We start from the raw sequence: 24064 nt of genomic DNA, 5'->3' as shown, positions 1-24064 counted from the left end.
GTTGTTTATTATTTCTTGCGGTCATCTCTGGTAAGGAAGGCGTTAAATTGGTCCAGCTTTGGCTAAACAGGTCTGTTGAATTGTCTGCTGTAAACTGATCAGTCTTACAATAATGTGCATAGAAGCTGTGCAATTCTGTACACTATGACAGCGAAACAAAACCGGCAGCCTAGAAATCCCCCATCCAAAACCTGCTCCATTTCAGTAGCAGTGAACACTGCTGAATTATCAGTGAGACAGAGAAAAGTAATTATTCATCCAGGGGAGTTGAGTGAGTCCTAGGAGACTATATTAGACAACTGCCTAGCAGAAATGATAAAGTACTCTCCTGAAAACACAAAGCTGGGAGCAGTAACTGTATTTTAGAATTGTTTCCATTTTATTTGATGCAGCTTAAAAAAAAATATGATTTATCATCAGTGGTATTAGGGACTGTATAATGTTATGGTTTTAGAAATTGTATTATTGCATCTAATAAAAATGATAGCAATTGATTTTATATAATGATTTTATCAGATTCCTGCCAGATAATTTTATACGCTTTGCAACCTAGGAGATCTTGATGAACTATGAACTATGTCCCACTGTGATGTGAAGGTTACTCTGACATCACAACTTTTTGTAGTTTTATTGTAATTCTAGTTTCTGGTCAGAAAATATTTTTTTTAATGGATGTGTGCAAGAACAGCAAAAGATCTAAACAATGCTGAGGGTGTTGGAGCTTAGGACGTTTTACTCTTCAGATGTGTCTGTGAAAGGCATTAACACAAATAAACAACTTTTTCCATGAGAACAAAATGAAAAGCACAAGGAAAAATAAACTGACTGCAATTTAAGACATTGTTGTATCAAGTTATATTGCTAAACAGGTACCAAGCTCACCTTTGGGAGTACTCTTCATAAGCCCGTAATAGTCTTATTTAAACCATTACAGCTGATTTACAGTTACTTGGCATGTCGTATGTGCAAATGTTCCTCTCATCCAAGACTGCGAGCCCCAGTGCAGATGTTGCTGGCCTCACCAGCTAAACCTGTCTTGACAACTAATGTCAAGGGAGACAATTACAAAGGCTCAAAATGACATGATAGATACAAACTTTGTAAATATATTTCTATTTATTTTCATTTCATATTTACCCACTGCTAGTATGTTTTCTTTTATTTAGTGCTATTATATTATTTTCATTAAAAAAAAAGTGATTTTTGTATTCTTTTTCCTAAGGTCTTACAAGAAACATATTATAATGTGAATTTAAACACAAACGCTTGGCGAACGAAGGTTAACCTTCACTTCATATAGGGTTTATTGAACCCAAAGAGAACCATCTGACAGTACGCAGGAATATTCAGAATGAAAGTTATCTGAAACATAAATACAGTATGTCCAATTGCCCAGATTTGGACTGGCGAAATAGGGTAATCCAAAATTGGTCCTGCTGCCTTAGAGCCAGACCCCCTATCCTAGGGGTGGAGAACATGCCATCCACAAGGCCTACCTGTGACCAGACTTTGCAGTCCATGGTACCCACCCTGTGCAATCCACGGGGCCCACAAAGGGCACTATGGTGCTCTGTTGGCTGGCCACACCCCCACTGGTAGGCCACTACCATTGTATGCCCCGATGAGCCCTTCATGCCCCGATGGGCCCTTCATGCCCCAGTTGGACACTGCTATTGCCTTGCATCCATAATCTAGACAGTGGTCACTCTGAACACCTGGGTATACTGTTGGCACACTCAATTTAAAGGTTCAATACAACCTATTTGAGATGCCAATTAAGCTACATTCACCAACTAGTGAATGCAACTTAGATGGAATTGTACAACAGGTGCATGAAAAGCGAGTGTACATATACTAAAACACCAAATTAATTCTGATTTTTTTACTTTTGTTAGCTGCTGTGTTAACAAAATTCCATTGCCAGCACTGTTAGCTGATAAATCTGAAATGTTAGTTAAAAAAAGTCTAAAGGGTAAATATCTCAAACATTGGTTTTGTAAAATCGCTGAATTTCAGCATTTTTATGCTGGGATTTAAAAGGCACTTTTATTAAAGGCAAAATCCAGCATGTGGCATTTTCTGCGAAACAGTCACTTCTTGTTTGTTCTGTAGCTGTGCATTATACAATCATCTGCAATACAAAGTTGTCCAGTAGCATACAACTGATAATACATAAACATGGTGTCCGGTGTTGAAGTTGGGGAGGTACTTTTTGACCTTGAGGGTCAGTGTAGTTTATTAGTGCTTCTAAGGCAGACAATGTAATAAAATGAACGTTGTTCCTTATAAAGTTAATATTTAACCTTATTTCATTCGCCATACATATAAGCAAGATTTTCAGTTCTTTTTAAACAAGTGAAAAGAAAACACATTGAAGCAGTATAAAACACAGCAGGCACTTGCAGGCTGATAGCATATTCGAAACTCTTGCTGGATTTACCATTTTCCTTGTCTGTTTTTGAAAGATGAAAAGCGAGATAGGAGAAGCTAATGATTTAGGAAGTCAGTCTAACAAAGGTACACAAATGCTGTAGTTACGGTTATATTAAAGAAAAGGGGGCAGTGCAGGGAAAGAGTCAGCTGCAGAAGGGAGATAAAATATTGCTACTCATTTTTAATCTCCCACAGGGTGAAGGTAGGAGGGGAAGCAATTGTTTATTTCCAACATGGCACACAGACAAAAGTGAACACTGGATTTCATTCCCTCCCCCAACCCAAGTTTCAGATTAATTAGTTCAACGGTGTGCAGCTCATTCCTTAACACAAGGGCTCAACAGTGGTTGTGGAGACTGGTAAAGCAGCCTGGTTTCAGTGTGCGCTGGCTGGTAAAGCACATGATGGTTCTGTTCGGCTAAACATAAGACTTTCTGTGTGTTTAGTGCTTCAGAGCCATCCTGCTGTTTTAAGACATTGTAGTAGCTGCTTCTCTGTCCATGCTGCTGTAACATGTTTACTGGGAAGGGCCCTGCGGACAACAGATGCTTTACCTAGATGCAATTACAGAGCATTTCTGTGTGTGGTAGGATCCTGGATTTCCCAACACAATCACAGGGGTTTTTTTCAGCAAAAAGATCTTAGTTCTTATTGTATTAGATCAGGGGTCAGGGAACTTTTTTACCTTTTACCCCCAAATATATTTAGATACGCCGACGTTACCCCCTTGATTTGAAAGGAAGGAAATCATATATTATTAATTATTGGAATTCAAAATTGTATTGAATCTATTCAAAATTTCTTTGAAAGCTTCAACTTCAAAACTTCAGGTTTTGGAGAAATGATGTTGCTTCATTTTTGATACAAGAGCATCCATATTGGGGCAATATGGTGTCAGAGAAATTTGGATACAGTCTTCAGCGTCCAATCAATTTCTCTGCTTTGTTTTTATGTTCGTTAGAGTGGAAAATCCTTGTTCGCAAAGGTAGGTTGTTGCAAAAGGCAGCAACTTTTTGACTGCCTCCTCATGTGCAATTTTGATTGCCTTTGCAGCTGTTGATATCCAACAATATGACAGATCTGCTTTGTTTTCAAATGCAATATGTGCTTCATTATTGCATCGAAGCTCAAGAAGAGCCTCTGCCAACCCTTGAGGCTCTTCTGGTACAACAGCAATTTCACATTTAAAGGGGTCTACAATCCAACTGACAGCATGTGAATCAGCAGCATTACCCCCAGGAATTTCATTTTTACCCCATTTGGGGTAATTTACCCCTGTTCCCTGACCACTGTATTAGATAATACATAATCCTGATATGCATAGATTAATAATCATAGGCTGTTGTGTATCTACGTGGTGCATTAAACTGTGTTGCGTTGACTGTAAGGTGAACACAGTATGAAAAGACACAGGATATTGATCAATAGACTGCTACAAGGACCACTCAAATGCAAGAAGAGAGAAAAAATCAGGAAGCTGCACCCAGGGTCTGACCAGTGTATTAGTATTGGCAGTGCATGCATCATAGTTGGTTACAATACTAAGGTCTGCTAACAGATCTGTTAGAGGACATTGGTGAAAAATGGTTCACAAGGGGGTAAAAGTGGTGTTGCCTATAGCTAACAGTTAGATGTTTGCTTTCATTTTTTTAATGTGAAGTAGAAAAATCGCAGTTAGACTGTTTTTTTCTTTTTCAGTGGTTTTCAGAAATGTCATCCACAGTGTTCAAAGTCTAGAGAAAGCAGCACTGGGTAATACACCACAGTCAGATAACTATGGCATCTATACCCATGGGTGTCTGTAGGAGCTTCCATGCCTTTGTCCTCAAAGTATGATTTGTGTAGACTGAGCAAAAGTCACAGCGCTATCTAGGTCTCCTGCTTTTAAAAAAATACTTAATTTCAATGCTTAATTATTTAGGTTATTGTGTATTGCAGACAGCTGAACAACATTAACACATTTACGACAAGAGCTAATCAAATTCATTTACTTCTATTTAGTTAATCATGACTTCCAACAATTAAAGCAAAAGTGTTATGGCAACCAGTGCGGCATATACTTGAAGTACTATAGTAGAAGAGGTCTTCACCTTTAGCAGCTGCCTTTCCCGTACAGACTAGTTACGGTCACAGGTACTCGGATGCCCCCAGGACTTACACTCAGTGTAGTACAAGTTTATGTTCCCATGGTAGCGCACAGGTACAGGAGGTAATACACGGGGTAGAGACAAGCCAGAGATCTAGGGACTGGCCAGAGCATCGGTGGAGACGTCAGGCACAAGCAGGGTCAGGGTCACAGGCAAAGGTTCAGAGTCCAGGGACAGGCAGAGGGCATACACAGAGAAAGCAATCCAAGGTTTCAACACCAATAAAGCACAGAATCGGGCAGCAGTACTGAGACAGAACGTTATAACCGGCAGTGGGGCTCAGTCCTCACTGCTTTAAATAGTACAAAGGGCCAATCAGGGAACAGCCCTACAAGTGCTGCCACAGACTTGCATAATTAATCTCTGGCATAGCAGCCAACAAGGAGCAGAGTGCCCCGCAGTATTCAAAAACCTAATCAGCCATAATTTGCTTAACTACACAGCGCTGCTCTTTGCCAGCTGGCCAGGCGCGGTGGTTGTTGCCTATTCAACCGAGACGCAGGAACCCGGAAGTGATGTCCCGGTCGTCATGGAGACGGCCACCAGCAGAGCAGAAAGAGTTGCGGCGGTGCCAGGGGCCGCCGCGGCTGCTGACAAAAAGGAAGTGAAAATATCTGCACTGGGAATCCTCAACATAGGAGAAAGGTCAAATACTGCAGCAAGAATAGCGTAAAAGTCATTTAGATCTCTGTCCAAGGACACATGGGGTGAACAGAGTAAGCCAAGTTCCACAAAAAGACAATTATGACAAATTTAGCTTTGGCTGCATCCAAATACTTGCAGGTCTCTCCTACGCAGACAACCCCCATTTTCAATCTTTCCCAGACCAGTCAAGTACAGTGATTGTTTGTTAACAAATAGTAAAAATATACATCCCTTTTAAATCTTAAAATGTTATTGAATTTTCTTATTCATTTAAGAGTTTTGCCACTCCCTGCATCATGGTACATGTAACTTTCCGTCGACTTAACACTGAAGGCCAGAGTTTAGGACCTACTCCTTATTTCACTATAAATCTGAAATTAGCATAGGCGTCTCTTCCACTGGTCACATTTAAGTAAAGAATATGTTTGTGGACAAACTGACTACAAACCCATTTTTCCACATATATACTCAAAGCAACGGGTCAACAGAATTTTAGCATTGCTCACAACCAGCAATATTCGTGGCCAACCTAGCGGTATCACGTCCAGACCATAAATCATGCATGACTGATCTGCTCCAACGTATTTCATCCTTTGGTACATGTCTATCTGACGATTTTGAGCATATTCTACACAAAATCACTCTATGCATGCCCTGACCTGAACCATGCACCAGTAAACGCAGCCATGTCCGCTACATGTTCGTACGCAAAAAAGGCGGTTGGGAAGGGGCCTTCGGCTTAGACAATTTACAGTAAGGGCATGCCAAACTGGAGCGCACGCAGCCATGTTCAAATCAGTCTCTGGACTTTTCAAAGTAACTTGTTTTTCTGCCGAAACTCTTGCTCCAGCTACAGGGCTTATCTAAATCCTGATTACTGCCTTGTATGCATTGCTATAACATGTGTTTGCAGTCAGGAGCAACTTTTAAGAATATATTTTATGTTCGGTAAACCTCATAAATGTATTTCATGAAAAAAAAACACTTTATTTTATAACTCTTTTCTCATTAATACCTATATTATTAACAGGCGGCATTAATTTAAAAAAAAAATTCAGGTGCGTTCTTTGCAAATTTATAATCCACATAGGTATTGGACGTATCCTACAGTGTCTTTTTAGAGCAGAGCAGACCTACACCCGAATTCATCAATGCATGTATCTTCAAATCCGTCCCTTGTTGAGTCCGGGAGTACTCAAAGCCAATTGACATGTGTTTTTAAACAAACACACTTTGCGTTCAAACTACGCGCCTTGATAAATGAGGCCCATTATACTTAGTTGTCAATGACATTCTCAGTTGTTACACATTTGTTCTAATCATTCTTTAAGCATCTGCCCTTTTTGAAGAACTAGAAATCTCAGCTTTACACATGGGCCATTTTCCATAATGCAGTCTGCAGTGAGCACATTATATTGGAAAGGGTTAATTTCAAATGAAATTTAATGCATATATCTACAATTTGCCCCTTGTTGTGGAATAGTGGCACTTAACAGCTGCTTGCACAGTACTGTATAGACAGCAGTCATTTATGAAAAACATTGATCAGATATATTTATAAGAAATACTGCAGGAAATGTCAATATTTCAGGAGATATGGAGGAGTTTTCCGCATCTTCAAAGAAATCTTTATATCATAAACCTTCAACTGGGCAATATGCAGAATGAAGAATCATATTTTAATTTGCATCACTCTGGACTAACTGCAAAGTTTTTGTGCGAATGTACCCAATTTCAGGCAAAAGTAGCTGGTTGAATCAGGATGTGCCTTACTGAATGTGGGCCATCCACTGAAATGAGATTCAATAGGAGAATGAATATTTACAGGGGCATACACTCTTTAGTGAGGGAGTCGTTAAGTATTTTTTCTCACCACTAAATGACTATGTTTTTAGAATGTTCCTGGACATGGTGGAAGGCAGGGATCCTCTTTTGTGTTAATGGTACAACTTTTGCACCTTCCAGATGTACTTTATATGGTAAAGTACTTTTATAGATGCATTTTGATCAATGTAGAAGAAACATTAAACAGCCAAAAATACTTCTCCTAGATGTCCAGGCAATAAATACCATGGTTAATATAAGACATAAATGCATACTTGCTTACTCTCCCGGAATGTCCAGGAGACTCCCAAATTCCGGGCATGACTCCCAGGAGGTGCGATTCATGGCGAATTGCGCCGTCTTGGCCCCGTCATCACGGCAAACTGAGCATTATGTTATGGTGGAGGGGGCCAAAATAACATGATCCGTCATGTCCCACCCCCTTCCACCCTCCCACCTCACCCCTCTTCAGGGATCTCTCAAGTAGGCAAGTATGCATAAATGAGGGTCGACGAAGCAGTATTTTAGGAGAAACACATTTAGAATAGGGGGCTGCTATTGCCCATTTCCATTCAGAAATACATTCCCTGCAAATTAGACGCATACTCATTTTCTTCTGGGAGTTCCCAAAACAGGAAAGTGGATATACTCTTATACACGCATCATGGTATTTGTGCAAAATGAAAACTACTGTCATTCACTTTCTTAACTAACCACTAGAATTGACAGTTTTATAGTAAAATAGGAACCTGGAGATAAATAAAAGCCTTGGCAGACTTTTTTTTGTTAAAGCAAAGTGATATGTCTACCTAAAGTATTACACTGTATTGTTTTACTAAACTTTCAGATATAGTAATATAATTTAAGTAAATGATCAGTTCCCAAATCAAGTTAAGTGAGCAATTAATTAAGTGAGCAATCAAACCTTCAGTAGCACTTAAATTCTGCCTATGTTGAAATTAAAGGGCATTTTATAATATTCCATCTATTCTTAAGAGTGTGAACATTTCAGACACTTCTTTAAAGAACCTTCAATTAAGTGGTTTCTATTTTTAATCTAGATATTAAGACTTGTTTACATCTAAAACATACATTACAAAAATTGAGTAAACATTCCAAATTGAAAAATGAGAAACAGTACAAAGAGATTAGGGAGAGAGGGCAGATAGAAGTAGTTGCCCACGTCCAGAACTGCTACCATGCAAGCTAACCTGCCAGATCTGGTAAGTAGTATAAGGAGAATCACTGAAATCATATATGTATTATCATGTGTTCAATGCAAACTGAAACACAGCCATATAGTATAATCCAGTATAATCTTCTAGCTGTCTAAATTTTTGGGTATGAAGAACCACATTTTGAGGAATTAGATTAAAAAACATCTTTTTAGGAACTAAACAGATAGGTTGGGAATATAGTATTCCGAAAATATGCAATGCATTTGCAGTATTGTAAAAATGGTTATAGAAAGTTTTTTAGGTACTGTGAATAAAATAAATTCAGATTATGGCAAGGTAAAAAAGATATACCTATTCTGGCTGCCACCAGGAATTGCGGGGCCCAGTACAAATGTAACGAGCAGGGCGCCCCTCCTTCCTTCTCTCACCCCACCCTCATTTTTAATTTATTCTCTACCCAACATTTGCCTGCACACTCCCCATTCTCTACAATCACCCCCTATTTTTGGTTCCATCTAACCCCAGCAGTAGTTTACTTACCTTTCGCATCTTCTTGCTGTCTCCTCTCGGCTCCTCACTATTGACAGCGCTGTGAGGTTATTAATTACATGATGTCAGCGATGCTGCAGGATGTGTCTCTCCCGGGACCCGGGCACCTAGGGGGCTGGTACTGGAGGAAATGGCAGCAGCTGTGGGGCCCCCACATCCTAGGAGCGGAGGCAGACATGCTGACTACAAGTGGCCCGCTGCTGTATCCTTAATTACGCACAGAGGTCTCTCCCCACACCACCTCTCACATCTCAGGCACAGCTGCTGCCTAGAAATGGCATCCGCTACTTCCCTTAATTCACTGTGGAGGCACCTCCACTAATAAATTTGTTTGGGCCCAGGGCTGGTGGGGACCCACTCTGCTGTTGGGCCCCATACTGCTGTACTCCCTGTACCCCCCTGATGGAGGACCTGTACGTATTAAAGTAAATAAAAGTTATAATATAGGAGAAGAGTAAACACAGTTTATAGAAGACCCAAGCCACCCCAGACAGCCAATACCCAGCTTAACAGTGTAATGCCAACTACATACTTCCTCATGCACAGTCCTAAACCCATTATTTGAGCCCTGTGCCCAGCACAAAAGTCTTATGTCCAACACATATAAAAATGTGCCCGTCATATACAGCCTTATGGCCAAATACCAAATACATATAGTCCTATGCCCACAAGATACAATCTTATTCAAAGCATAACAGCCTCATGTTCACCAGTCTTTTGTACTCAATATGCCATAGAGTCAGTTCTGTGGGCACCTGAGCACCCCCAATTTTTACGCTGCCACTTAGCATTTCTATTGCATCGCATTTTTCAGTCTTGTATGAGTGTGTGTGGTTGAGTGACAGCACTCCCAATCATTTTTAAAGGTTGGCTTCTCTTCCCTATGCAGTCCTGCAAAGCAGACTCATATCCACCCAGTGGTGCTTCTGTCCAATGAAATTCCATGCGGTTTTAGCCGATTTCATATTGAAACCATGTGGTTTCTGTCTGAAGACGCAAAAGTTTTTACAGCTAAGGATCAGCTTGCTGCTGTCAGGAAAGAATGAAAGTGAATTGGTCAGTAATACCATTCAGCTTCACAGTAGGATACTGAGAAGCACTGTGTAACCTGTCACAGCCATGGGCCCGTGGGCCACTAGCTGGGCATCAGTGTTCTACAGTGTATAGTTATTACTGATAATGTCATCTATTTTAAAAATAATAATATCTATTGAGATATCTGCCCTCTTCCAAAATGAACAATCTAAAATAATAGGTATCTTTTATCCAGAAAGGAAAAAAAAAGTTTATTATTGTTGTTGTACACAGGGCGGCATGTCGGGCGCCCCCTGCAAAAAAATAAATTTGCGCCCTCCTCTTTTATAAATGATTTGCTCATTCAATAATGCTTTTTCTTTTAATACAAATCATATAATACACTTTAATAAAGAGAGTAATACAAATAAATACATTAAACAGCAAACATGAATTGCTTTATTAATAATATAAATGAAGAATATTAATTCTTTGTAATAACATTTAAAAAATTTTGCAAATTAGTTTGGTTGTGCCACAATCATCATACAGTGCCCCCTCCTTCATCATACGCTGACCCCTTCTCCTCATCCACATTGCTGCTCCCCTCTCCTCCGCAACATGCTGTCCCCCTCTACTCCACAAATCCTGGCCCCTCTCTCCTCCACACGCTGCCCCCCTCTCCTCATCCACATTGCTGCTCCCCTCTCCTCCGCAACATGCTGTCCCCCTCTACTCCGCAACTCCTGGCCCCTCTCTCCACCACACGCTGCCCCCCCTCTCCTCATCCACATTGCTGCTCCCCTCTCCTCCGCAACATGCTGTCCCCCTCTACTCCACAACTCCTGGCCCCTCTCTCCACCACACGCTGCCCCCCTCTCCTCATCCACATTGCTGCTCCCCTCTCCTCCGCAACATGCTGTCCCCCTCTACTCCGCAACTCCTGGCCCCTCTCTCCACCACACGCTGCCCCCCCTCTCCTCATCCACATTGCTGCTCCCCTCTCCTCCGCAACATGCTGTCCCCCTCTACTCCACAACTCCTGGCCCCTCTCTCCACCACACGCTGCCCCCCTCTCCTCATCCACATTGCTGCTCCCCTCTCCTCCGCAACATGCTGTCCCCCTCTACTCCACAACTCCTGGCCCCTCTCTCCTCCACCACACGCTGCCCCCTCTCCTCATCCACATTGCTGCTCCCCTCTCCTCCGCAACATGCTGTCCCCCTCTACTCCGCAACTCCTGGCCCCTCTCTCCACCACACGCTGCCCCCCCTCTCCTCATCCACATTGCTGCTCCCCTCTCCTCCGCAACATGCTGTCCCCCTCTACTCCACAACTCCTGGCCCCTCTCTCCACCACACGCTGCCCCCCTCTCCTCATCCACATTGCTGCTCCCCTCTCCTCCGCAACATGCTGTCCCCCTCTACTCCACAACTCCTGGCCCCTCTCTCCTCCACCACACGCTGCCCCCTCTCCTCATCCACATTGCTGCCCCTCTCTCCTGCACCACACTCTGCCCACTCCCTCCCCCACCACACGCTGGCTCCCCCTTTCCTCCACTACACGCTGGCCCCCCCTCTTCTCCACCACACGCTGGCACCCCCTCTCCTTTTTCAACCTTGCTATCCCCCCTTTCCTTTGTCAACCTTGCTGTAACCCCCTCTCCTTTTTCAACCTTGCTGTAACCCCCCTCTTCTTTTTCAAACTTGCTGTCCCCTCTGTTATTTACTTACCTTTCTTTGACCTTCTTCTGTCTTCTTCTCTTCTGTCTTCTCTTCTCGGTGTTCTGTTCCTCTCTGCGTGCTCCTCACTGACAGTGTCAGGACGTGATGACGTCACGCCCGACACTGTCAGAGAGAAGGGAGCAGAGGGGAGGGGGAGGAGGGCGTTGGCGTCACCAGGTCTTTTTTATTTTTTTATTTTGATGCCAGTGTACAGGCGGGGATGTCAGGCAAAGGGAGCGCTCGTTAGACTTGGCGCCACCCGCCACCCCTTTGTTTACTCCGCTTACCATGTTCCGCCGGCCTTGGTTGTACAGTAATGTTATCATACAGACAGACATGGTCACCCAGAGTTTTGTTTTAAAATCATTATTCGGAGCACTGCTAAACAATGTAATTAAGGATGAGAGTGCCAGGGCAGAATGTAGAAAGACAGAGGTCATTTTAATTGCGTTTTGGTCGATTTTAGGCATGGTGCCCTAAATTACAGATAAAACCTTATCCAGAAAATATAAAGTCACAAGTTTTCCATTTAGTAGATCCCGGAATTGTAGTCCAAATAGGCAACTCTTTCATTGCAATCAAATTATTACTAACATTATTTGTGGGTTTATCCTGTCTTTAGTAAATATTTGGCCTAATCATGTTTGATAATTTGTGTCCAAATATGGGGACTATTTATCATTGTGAGATAACCCCTTCCACTGGCGAATATGGTTCTTACACAATACATCTAGGGGTAGCACCCTCTGGCGAAAACTTTCTCTGGGTTTCGCCGTGCACCAATTTAAGAAGGGTCTCAGCAGTTCATGTACCGCCAAAATCTTCTTATCATCATCCCCATCACAGGATGGCAGTATCAGGGTTTACCAGGGGGAAATAGGAAGATATCATAGATATCTTCCTTTGTATTCTCCGCCTCCCGCCTCCCACGGCTGCTGCAGTCTCTCAGAGTCAAACGAAAATACTTTATTATTTAAATTTCTCATTGCAAATATTTTACAATGCTTTTTGATTTATTATAATATTTAATCTTTTTAATGCTTTTTTAATACAAAGTGGAATTGGAAGCACCAGTTTGTGCTTTTTGTTTTATTATTATTAGTAGTAGTAGTATTAGTAATAATTTTTTTTAAAACTTTTTAATATTTTTACACCTTTTACTGCTTTTTTGATTCAAAATGGATCTGGAAGTTCAGGTTTCCTCTGTGCCTGTGTGACCCAGCAATGCTAGATCATGCATGCACTGAGGGCACCAGACAGGCTGGTGAAGTGGTAAGAGTCCTATTACCACTACCAGCCAGTACTGCCGGGGTTGACACAGCTGAGTTGCCCCAGCAAAATTTTGATGGTAAAGTGCAGTGTTAGGAAGTTTGCTGTTATTGTAACAATAGAAAACTAGTCCTATTGCTGGCTGTTCATAAATAAACCCCTTAATGAAATATGTATCCAAAAATAATACATTACAAATATAAAAAAATATATTCATCACATTGTCACATATATATAATGTATAACAATGCAAATTTTTAACAAAATTGTAAAGCACGATTGCCAGAATGGGTAACATAAAAGCTGCCAGTGTTTTCACTGGAGTGTTGACCTGAATAATTCATAGAATTCTGTATATAATAATATACTCATTATCCCATCACTTGCTCAGGATACAGCAGGAACAAGATAGACACACATTCAGATAACTTGGGCAGCATGGTGGCACAGTGGTTAGCATGGCTTCCTCACAGCACTGGGGTTATGGGCAGGACCTGCCCTGGCATTTCCAAATCTCTCATGCCGGCAATTCGGGCATGTGCAGTGAAGCCTCTGTGTATGTAGCGCATACTTGCCAACTCTCCCGGAATGTCCGGGAGACTCCCGAAATTCGGGTAGATCACCCGGACTCCTGGGAGAGAAGGCAAATATCTTGCAAACGGCCTCGTGCTGTCAAAATGACGCGACTCACCGCGCCCCGCCCAATATGAAATCGGCTAAAACTGCATGGAATTTCATTGGACAGAAGCACCACTGGGGGGATATGATCTCCCGGAAACAACTTTAAAAAGGTTGACAAGTATGATGTAGCACTCCCCTGAAGTGAAGCACCTAGTCTGATCTTTGCTCAAGGACTCGGAGGTTAAGGGAGAAGGCGTCCGTGCTGGAAAAAACAAAAATGTTTTTGCTGCGGATAGGCTGGCTTATGTCCCGCCAGCCCAGGTTGTGGATTCAATTCCAACCAGGGTCTTATCTGTGTGGGATTTGTATATTCTCCCTGTGTTTGCCTACATTTCCTCTGGGTGCTCCTGCTTCCTCCTGCAGTCAAAACTGGTAGATTAATTAGCTGGTGACAAAAAAATGGATCCACTTATGTATGTGTGGAAGAGAATCTAGGAGATTAGCTCCAATGGGGCAGGGACTGATACTGATGATTACATATTCTCTGTGCAGCGCTGTATTTTATAGTTTCACTGTATAAATAACTGATAATAAATAACTCAGGTAAGAGGAAATAATTCCATTTGCGAGTGTAAATTACACTGTGTCTGTACGGGCTGAGAAGAAAGACAGTTCTGGCTGAGAAGAGAAGCCATTGCAGTTGATTTATCAAATGGATGTTAAATTATGTAGGTTGTCAACTAAATTGGAAAATAGGGCCACTATATAAGTTAAATTAAGTTTGTTTTATAACTAGTATAATTTATTGTTCATAGAAAGTATGCGTTATCTGCACATATGCATAGTTAAATATGAGTAGGTGTTATATTGTAGCCTTTGTTGTGTTAGGAAGAAAGGAAAAATCTTTGCTGAAAACAGCATCTCATAGTCATAATCATGATATACAGCTGTTACCTACCATTTTATCAATAAGCACTGCAAAAACAAAAACAATTTATCGGCTTCCTAGGGAAGACTAAATAAATTTTATTTTCTAAAATTACTTTAAATACAATAGTACTTCCTAAATTTTTCAATGAAATTACATTCCCAAAAATGACTGTATTTTTTCAGAATGCAGCCACTCATAGTAAGTCTCACACAATTAAAAAATATGTAACATTTCATTGAAATATGTTGACAATCCCCGTAACACTTTAGGTTATACCTGCCGGGAGATGCAGAACAAATTTAAAAGAAGAAGGGGTGGGTGGGGCTTGATGACTTGTGTCATCAAGTGGGTGGGGCAAGGCGTATGACAACGTAATTGCTTCCTCAGGTCTCTGTTCACTCAGTGTTCATCTGTGTTCTCACTGCAGATCCTCACCTGCCTTACGGGTAGGTTCGGCCTTGCAGCAGTCTGTAAAGTCTCCAGGGGCGCATGCAGGATTTTAAAAGGGGGGGTGCCCGAAAAAAAAAAAAAAAATGGAGAGAGAGCTCCATTTCGGCGGCACTGTATTGTACAGCAGCCGCGGCGCTGACAAAGAAGCGCCCGCGGATGCTTCTCTGACAACGCTGCGGCTGCTGTACAGTACAGTGCCGCTATGTAGGGGCACTGTTTAGCCCCCGACCTCCCGGTAGGCGAGGGGTTTCTGGAGAACCATCAACCCCCCCTGCGTGCGCCCCTGGTCTCCCCCTAATTCCGGAGTTTTCCTGAGAGTAGGCAAATATGGTTAAGCTTTATACACCACATACTGCTTTGGTATCACAGTACTATACATATTTTAATAAGATTTTATTTTTTCTCCTTACTACATTATGCGGCCTATTTAGGAAAATGTGGCGATAAGGTAAAATTTCTGAAAATAACCTATTGCCAAAATGTACCACTAAAATATATGCGGTTATGAAAGTAAGGGGTAACTTACCACTTTGCTGAGCCAGTCTAAAGTGATATGCGTAACCACAGCATGACTTGGCTAGCCGACTTGGGTTTTAAGTTCCACTAGATGAAAAAAACAATGAAAGAAGCAAGTAATTAAATAATTGTGAGACCCAGCGAATCTTGGCATTATTGTCACCGGCGGTGGTTCATATGTATGGGGTGAAACCCTATCTCTGGCTTTTCATCTTTTAAAAAATACCTCCATATTACTCTTAAATGTTGTGCAACCAATATATTTGTATTGTTTTTCATGTATGTAATGAGCTATAATGAACATAATAAAACTATATACAGAATTGAACAATTTGGGTACAATGACATCAGGCACATACAATCTCCACTTTACAAGAACCTCTGGGAAATGTTGGCTTTCACACTCTTCCTCTAGTACACTACAATTTACGCAGTAGTCACTTGATCTCTGCTCTTTTATAGAAACTCTGTTTATTTGTGTGAAATGCATGAATAATTGTTCCCCTGTGTGCAGAAAAATAGAAAGTGTTAGCAACAGCAGCAGAGGTTACCCAAACACTGGACCTCACGTAGGACATGTAAAATGGGCATAGTGCAGATAGAAATCTCCTTTGGAAGTGTCATATGTCTCAATTTGCTCATGGGCTTTCCAGCACAGAAGATGGTTTATGGAGCAAGATAGTGATGTTGGCATGAGAAGAAGGACTAAGGAAAAGTTTGCACTAGTACATGGGAGACGTCGGAGCGGAGTGAGCAAAGTACAAAGTATACACACTGGGGCATCTAGCTTTCCAGAGCACTGCAAAACCAACATTTTGCAAAGTAAGATTTTTGAAATCAGATACAGGAGTGGGTACATTTTTAAAGGTTTTTCTTGCTGTGTAGAGAGGGGCGCTTGCCCATTTCCACTTTGCTAAAAGCAAACTTAATCTTTGCACAAACTGTAAACTGGCAGAGATCAGATAGATCATACCATACTTTAAATTGGACTCTTTTTTCACTTTCCAGAGCATTTTTAAAAACACCTTTTCTAAAGTAAAACAAAGCTTCAAACTTCTCAATATCCTTTCACTCATATGATCAGGGGCGGATTGGGAACTTAAAGTGGCCCTGAATTTTTTTTTTTTGCGAGTGTCCTCATGTAGGCAGGACCAGAACAACTGTAGGTGGGGCCAACACAAAGTAGACGTGGTTAGTACACCTTTAGCCATAGAACACAACGGTGATAAGCCAGGAGAATGCCTGAGATGGAGATAAAAGAACTCGATAAATGATAGCTAGAATCTGATTGGTTGCTATGGGAAACACCTCCACTTTTCCATGTTAGGCTAGGAACACACTGAAGAATTTTCCGACCGACGTGCTATCTACAACGACTTCGTTCAGACGATTAATGTGTACACACTAGTCATGTTTTAGATGATTAATGAAAGACTGACTGTCCGGGCAGCAACTTTTCACAGCCATATTGACGTGAGCAAACATAAAAATTTTGTACACACTGAAACGACTTATATGAGGGTCCATGTAACGATATCCCCAAGAAATTTAAAAAAGAGGCAGAGCATAATTAATAGTAACCACTACAAACCTCATAAAAAAGTGAAGGTAACACGTTTTCTGTTTATTCTGTGTATTTTACAAATATATGCATTAACAAGTAAATAAAGGTTTAATTATAAAACATGTTCAATGTACATGCAAAGGGTTACAGAACACAGGTGCAAGATGCATTACCATTTACACAGGTGTACTAATATGCAACCAGACATATATAAAATACACATCTATAGGAAACACAAGAACGGGTTATATACAAAAATGTATATAATTATGCAGGCAGACAAATGTAATACACATATTTTGCCGTTTTATTAATGTGTATTGAGTGTACAATAAAGTGACACATAGCTATAATTAAGGAGACAGACATAAGCAATACACATATAAATAAAGCAATGTTTTTTTACAACACTACACTGACAAAGGTTTCTAATTAAACTGGCAGACATATGCTGTACTCATTAATGCAATAGAAATCTGCTATTGCTTTACCCCTAGAAGCACCTAATTACCAAATGAGTGACGTGCGGACACCACACCACATGGGACAGGTACAGGCATCAGAAATTACCATACACACACCCCCAAAGGGGTCGCAGCTCCAGGAACTATCGTCAGTTGCTTGTGGATTGATCGGAAACTTATACACACTACATGATCGTTAGGTGATTGGTCGGAAAATATTAGAGTACAACCAACCAAATGAGCCGACAATCGACACTTTGGAACGACTTTCGACCATTGTGTCACTATACAGGCTAACTTCCGACCGAACGGTCGTATGTCGTGTGATTTGCCCGATTATTGGACGAAAACGCTCCAGTGTGTACCCAGCCTTAGAAGTTTTAGTACATGTACCCCACGATCGTTTTCCATTTTTGCTCTCCTCCTTTGTTCCTACTTTAGTGAAGTGTATGGAAATATCCCTTAATTAATTTTCTTTCCTTCTCTGTAAACTTGCTTTCAGGGTAAATCCACTTTTGTGTACTATTATCCTAACAGTTAATTGTGCAAAATAGACCCTGGGCCTAATTCATTAGTGATCTTAAGATAAGATGCTTATTTTTAAGAAGAAACTGGGAGATATGAGTGAAGTTAAGATGGATTTTCATCTTAACTTAAGAAATTCTTCACTTACGCAGTGGATTTTGCTTCTTATTTCCCTTTTCTGAGCATGCACAGAGTGGATTTGCTTAAGATAAGCAAACAACGGCAGATAAGATCACTAATGAATCAGGCCCCCTGTTCTCACTGCAGCAGTTTGAAATCAAACTCAATGTGAAGCTCCATTGGGAGTTATACCTAGGCAGAGGTCTGCGCATACAGCAAATCTTCTGAAGACCCTGTCAAATAAGATTCATGCTTGTTGCACTCTACACTAGGGGTGTGCTTAACCATTAGGCTGCCTAATGTGACAACTCAGGTGGCACCTTCTCATTGGTTTGTACGAACTACCATAAATATTTGTGCATGAGTTGTAAGCATTGTTAGATCTACCAAAAAGTTAAATACCAGTAATTTATACATTTGTATCAAAAATAGTGACTTTTACTCATTAACATAAGAAAAACATGTTTACCTGCTACGTCTTACCAACTGCTGTGTTCATAAGAATCCTAATTATGCGCCAACAGAATCGTAGTCTCATTGTATTTATAGCAACCAGTTTACATTTTACAAACCATTCATTAAGGGATAATTACCAAGCAAAAAAAATATATAGCATTTTTGGGGTGTAAAGGCATATTTCCACCAACCACCTTCTCTCCATGGCAATCATTTGTTCATAAATGGCTTTTTATGAGGCTATTGAATTCTTGGCTATTGTTTCAGCTCAGCCTTGGTTGCACGTTCATTGTCTGTACAGCATAGATCACTAGTTCAATGTCAGAACAGTTTTCTCTTTGTCAACAATACCTGTAGTAATTATCTTTGTAACTAATAAAAACTTGAAATGACTTACCAGCTGCTTATTGTAAAAACACAGGGAAAATACTAGAATCACAAGGTCCTGTGGCCTTAAATATTCAAAATGTTTCAACTTGTACTTCATATGCTGTACTACTGTAACTTATTTTTCTGTGCTGCATATACATAATAGAGATATGTTTATATATAACATTGTATGGCCTGTCTGTAATAAGCCTTAGCACACCATGTTACAGTCTTCCACGAATCACATTTGTGAGAAACATTTTGTTTTATTATTCAAAGGAAAGTAAATTCCATATTCAAGTAATGTTCCTGTTATAATGCAGTGTGTGAAGATTGCACATTAACCTTTTAACTCCATTTTGCTATAATGATTTTATGGAGATCATTAATGTTTTTTTTAATTAGTATCTGATGTCCTTAAAATATAGCCTATTATTATTTGATACAGAAAATCATAGATCTGCAAATTATTTTTTTGCAAGATTAGTTCTACACAGGCAACTTTGATGTCCTCATATGTACCCCTTCTATAATTGTAGCTCTGAAAGGGGGTACAATTAACACGAAACTAGCAAAACGATCAGAGCACTATACAATTAAATCTAGCCTTTTTAATTGCAGCATAAATTATTTGTATGAAGCTATTATGTGTGTAGCCTTCCTGTACACAGTTAAGTTCTGTACTTAGTGAGACTTAGAATTTTAAGCTGCCGTTGCATAAAGACATTTGGACAGCTAGTTTTTCTTTAGGCGAAATTGTCACCAAATCACTTTAGGCCCAAAGCAGCCATTTTTCAGAATTGCCTAAAAATCTGGTTGGCCAGTGACAAAGATCTGCTGACCAAGCCCCATGTGATCTGGCAGCTTGTCAACCAAGCTGAGAAACACAAGTAGGACAAATATTAGGCTACATCAAGTTGGACTTTTTGGACGGCGCTACATGAGCTCTGGCGCAGGTAGAAACATGAAAATGGCACTATATTTCATGCTTCAGTGCTTCAAGATTGTCCCTACAAAAAATATATCTGTGTTTACAAAGCATTAAAGGGGTTTGATCTACCCCACATTGATCACATAAGTTTACTTCATGGTCAGCAGAGACTGTAAAAGCAGGTATTTCTCTATGACGTTGACATCATATCATTGCAGGAGAACGTCATAAGATCATGTGACACCTCTTTGATTAGGACTGCTCACAGCCTCTCCTAGCCAATGGCGATAAATTATGTAATCAGTAGGGGACAGTTGAACCACTTTAAGTTGTCCATACACAAGAGGATCCAGATGCTCACTGCTACGTCCAGTTTGGATGCAGATATACATGTGATCCTACATTACTCAGTCAGTGTTGTGAGATGATAACTGCACACACAGTTAGTGTTCATCCTCCGACTAGAGTTACTGCCCGCACTATTCCACATCTTAAAACTGCTCAGTCAAATTTCGATCAGTTTGTTGGTCATTTGGGGTCAAACACAGTATTTGGCTCTGGTCAAAAATGAGTTGATCTACTGCAGGTGTACCCTCAGACTTTGGATATGGAAAGCTTTGCTTCCAGTTTGCAGTTATTAGAAGAGATATGTGTCTATCTTCCTCTATCCCTCATTATCTATAATAGACTATTGCTTTCAGATAATAAATAACAATTACATTACAAAATAATTTTCCCCACATTGTATGAAGATCTCACTTAGCTAAACCATAACCTGTATTTTGCAATAATTTTTTCAACTACAATAAACCCTAATCAACTTGCCAAAGAAAATTTCCCATATATTAGCACTAATGTCTGTCTTCATTGTCAGGAGCTTATAAGTAAACATCTGTTTATGTAATGAACTCAAAACTACTTAAAAATAAAAACGTATGCAGGGAGATCTGTTTGGCCACTCTTAACACAACAAATTTAACATACTAGCACAGAAAACTATCCTGACATATCGTTCCCAGCTGGCTAGGAGTCAAATGAAGATCAAGGAGCCTATTGTCTCACTGTTTATTGAAAGAGTAATGGATGGAAAACGTGTGTCATGTATTTGTCTTCCCTTACACACCCAAGGTGTGTGATGAACCATAAATCTCTAGAGCAATGCTGCATGAGATCATCAAACCAAAAGGATTAGTGAGATGTCTGCAATCACAACACTCTCCATGTTTTCCTTCTTTGCTAATTACTAATGCCAGCTCTATCTATATTAACACATCTCAATAAAGATTGATTCCTTGTTTAAAGTTCGTGTATACGGCACAACAGAAACCACGTCTCATTGTGCCAATGGAGAAAGGGGCTGACATTGTAATTTCATAAATTATATGGATTTTTCAGTATAAGAGTGGTTCCTTTGTTGTTTATCGATAAATTCTATTGCACTGTCGCTGTTGCTGTTTGGGATTCCAATATGGCAGCTCACTCAATGGATTTAAAATGTTAAAATTTAAATCATATTCTCTGCACAAAATAAGCAAATGACAGTTCCCATACACTTACTTGAAGTAGATATTTTATCATGATATAATGTTAGTAGAAATAATGCAATATTATTGTGTAGTTACTCTGTTAAGAAAGGGGAAAAGAATGAACCACAGAGTGCTTCTCTGTGTTCAGCAGAGACCATTTCCTTAGATATTTTTGCATAATTATGCTTGATATCAATAGAGCTAGCAATGTTCAAGAGGCTAATTGTAATCTGCAGGAAGTACAATGACCTATGCCCTATATGTTGGTGTGCCTGTTCTATAACTCTACTTTGTGTATCAAGCTTTCCATAGCCTGGGAAGGTTAGTCTGAAGTTGAGCTACTGTTGACCTGCACTATCTTCAGTTCCTACCTTATATCCCATGAAGTATGAATAGTTATAATCAAGTTCTAGTCCACTTAACTGTTTTGATCCCCATTGGAAGGTAATTATACATATATTGTAGGTAGTACCAGGTGTAATTGAAAAGGAGAGTCCACAATTTTATTAGTGAAAGACTTCATTGGAATTGCCTGTACTGAGGATGGCAAAGTATGTTCCCTTCCCAAACTATAGAATAGATTCTCTCCAAAGTAAAGAAAACAACTGCCTTGTCAACATCTTTTGACTCAAATGCCCAACACTGTGCAATTTAACAACAAAGTCAACTTCCAAACTGGCACCCCCTCTCCTTGTATGTAGGGTGTCACCACTATTCCTACTACATGATCATTAGCCATAGCATGCATGCTTAGTAGCAGTCTGACGATTCCATGGCAGAGAATGATAGGACAACTCTGGTGTGCAGTTTGAAATTGGTGTTGCTATCCATGCTCCTGCATAGCATCCCCATTACCATGATCCAAGCTTTGTATGGCTGTAGTAAGAACTCAGGAAGTTAGGTTTATCTTGTTTTACGTGTTTACATACATTCAGGGAGTGAGAAAAATTTATATTATTATTAATACATTTATTAGGGGCCAATTTATCATTATTTGCATTTTTGATCCATTAAGTAACATCTGTCATCGCAACAATGACAGATGACTTAACAGAGAAATTTACCACTAAAGTCATGTTTAGACAGCACATCTGATATGATGCTGTCCAGATGATGACTCTGTTGTAATGAAAACTCTGGGTTCTGACGCTGAGATTTTTCTGCACATGCGCGACCTAGGATCGCGCATGCGCAAGGGACAATAACGGTAATCAACGCTGGGGAGAGCAAGAAGGCTGTCAGAAAGGGATCCAAAGATCCCTCCAGTGCAGTGCTCTACCCATAGGATGGAATGACTAACTCCATCTTCAAATGCTGCTAGCCATCAGGGTCAAGCTCTGAAAAGCTAAGCTTAATAAATTTAACCAGAACGTAGTTCCCATTAAAAATTATGGGGACTGCTGTATTATGTGATACTTTGCCTAATGCAGGCGATATCTCTGTTAAAATGTTTGTTAAATTGCTCCTAAATTTAAAATTGCCTAAACCATGCGGAAACAACCGTTTCAGCATGGTTTAAGGCTTGATAAATAGGCCCCTTACTATGTTGTGTTAGTGGTGTTATAAACAAAAGGGAAACATAAAACGTTCCCTTATGCTGTTATTAAAATATATCATTCGAGATATTTTTCAAAATTAGGTCAATTTGTATTTCTGGCACAGCACAATATGGATAGTATCAGCTGCTCTCTTTATCTTTGTGTACCAATGTCAGGTGAGAAGAATAATAGTGTAGCGTGTAAATTTGCTGAGAAGGGAAACCACAAGCATGAATGTGTATCCATTATGATATAGGGCTCAGTGATTATACATGATGATAGATTAATGCCTCACACACATTCTGTTTTGCTCTTGATATGAACTTGTTGTGGCCAGTTTTTCAGATTTAAGATCTTTTTAAACTGCTACATTAGTTTTGAAAAGTTAACAACAGTGCATTTCATGATTTTGGTGGTGTGAAGCGACCCCTTTGAATGCTAGCAGCTAGAAAAGCTCTAGCGTTAATAGCATGCAAAAAGCTCCATCAGGACACATAAATAGGCAATGTGCATCTGGTCACATGGGAGTTTAACCCTTTATTGAATATTGCATTACTTTTATGTAATAACATTTACATTTTTATCTTTTCCTTGGCAGAGGTGCTCTCAAGCAACACTATGTACAGTCGTTAGTTGTTTGAGTAGATCCAATATTAATCACTAGATGTTGTATAAATATAATGCTGCAAAAATGTTTTCCTTGATATTTTCAATGCTTGACAAATAAATGGTCTTATTCACTACCCTGTGACAGGATAGGAGTGTCCCCCATTCACTTCAATGTGTCAGCACAAAAAAATAGGAGTTTTATGAATGGTTTGTTTCTAGCTAGATCAACGCTACTGTACAAACCACCCATCTGACATCTGCTCTGTAAATACCACTAACCTGTCTTGCTGGAAAACCAGCTGGAGACTCTTGGAGTGCAGATTTGCTACTCCCAGGAGAAGACCTCTTTACGGGAATCCAGGCAGTACTGTAGCTCTTTAGACCAAGGAGTGTTTGCTGGGTGGACAAGTATGATGCACAATTCTGTGGTTAAAGAGTTGTAAAACATAAGATGGAGAGACATAAACCATGTTCGTAAGTGTGGAGACTATAGAATACTAGGCGGAAAGCAGAGGTCAAAATAAATCAAACTGAACTGAGAGTTCAACTTGCAGTCAGATGGTGTTCCTCAGTTCTATATGCTGATGACACTTCTGTGTCTGGTGTTTGTAGTGCTCAGTACTGCCACCTGTCAAGAATTTTTGGTATGGCGTTAATTCTT

General features: G+C 40.2%; 1 protein-coding gene across 9 annotated transcripts in view; it reads left to right on the top strand.

The window, feature by feature from the left end:
- Window positions 1-24064, top strand: part of DMD (dystrophin) — a 1967742-nt gene that overhangs the window by 1773203 nt on the left and 170475 nt on the right. The window lies entirely within an intron of this gene.

This window comes from Mixophyes fleayi, chromosome 2 (genome assembly GCF_038048845.1).
Source record: "Mixophyes fleayi isolate aMixFle1 chromosome 2, aMixFle1.hap1, whole genome shotgun sequence".
In the NCBI taxonomy this organism is placed as follows: domain Eukaryota; kingdom Metazoa; phylum Chordata; class Amphibia; order Anura; family Limnodynastidae; genus Mixophyes; species Mixophyes fleayi.
Note: the sequence above shows the minus strand (reverse complement) of the source record. Positions and strands in the feature narration are given on the sequence as shown.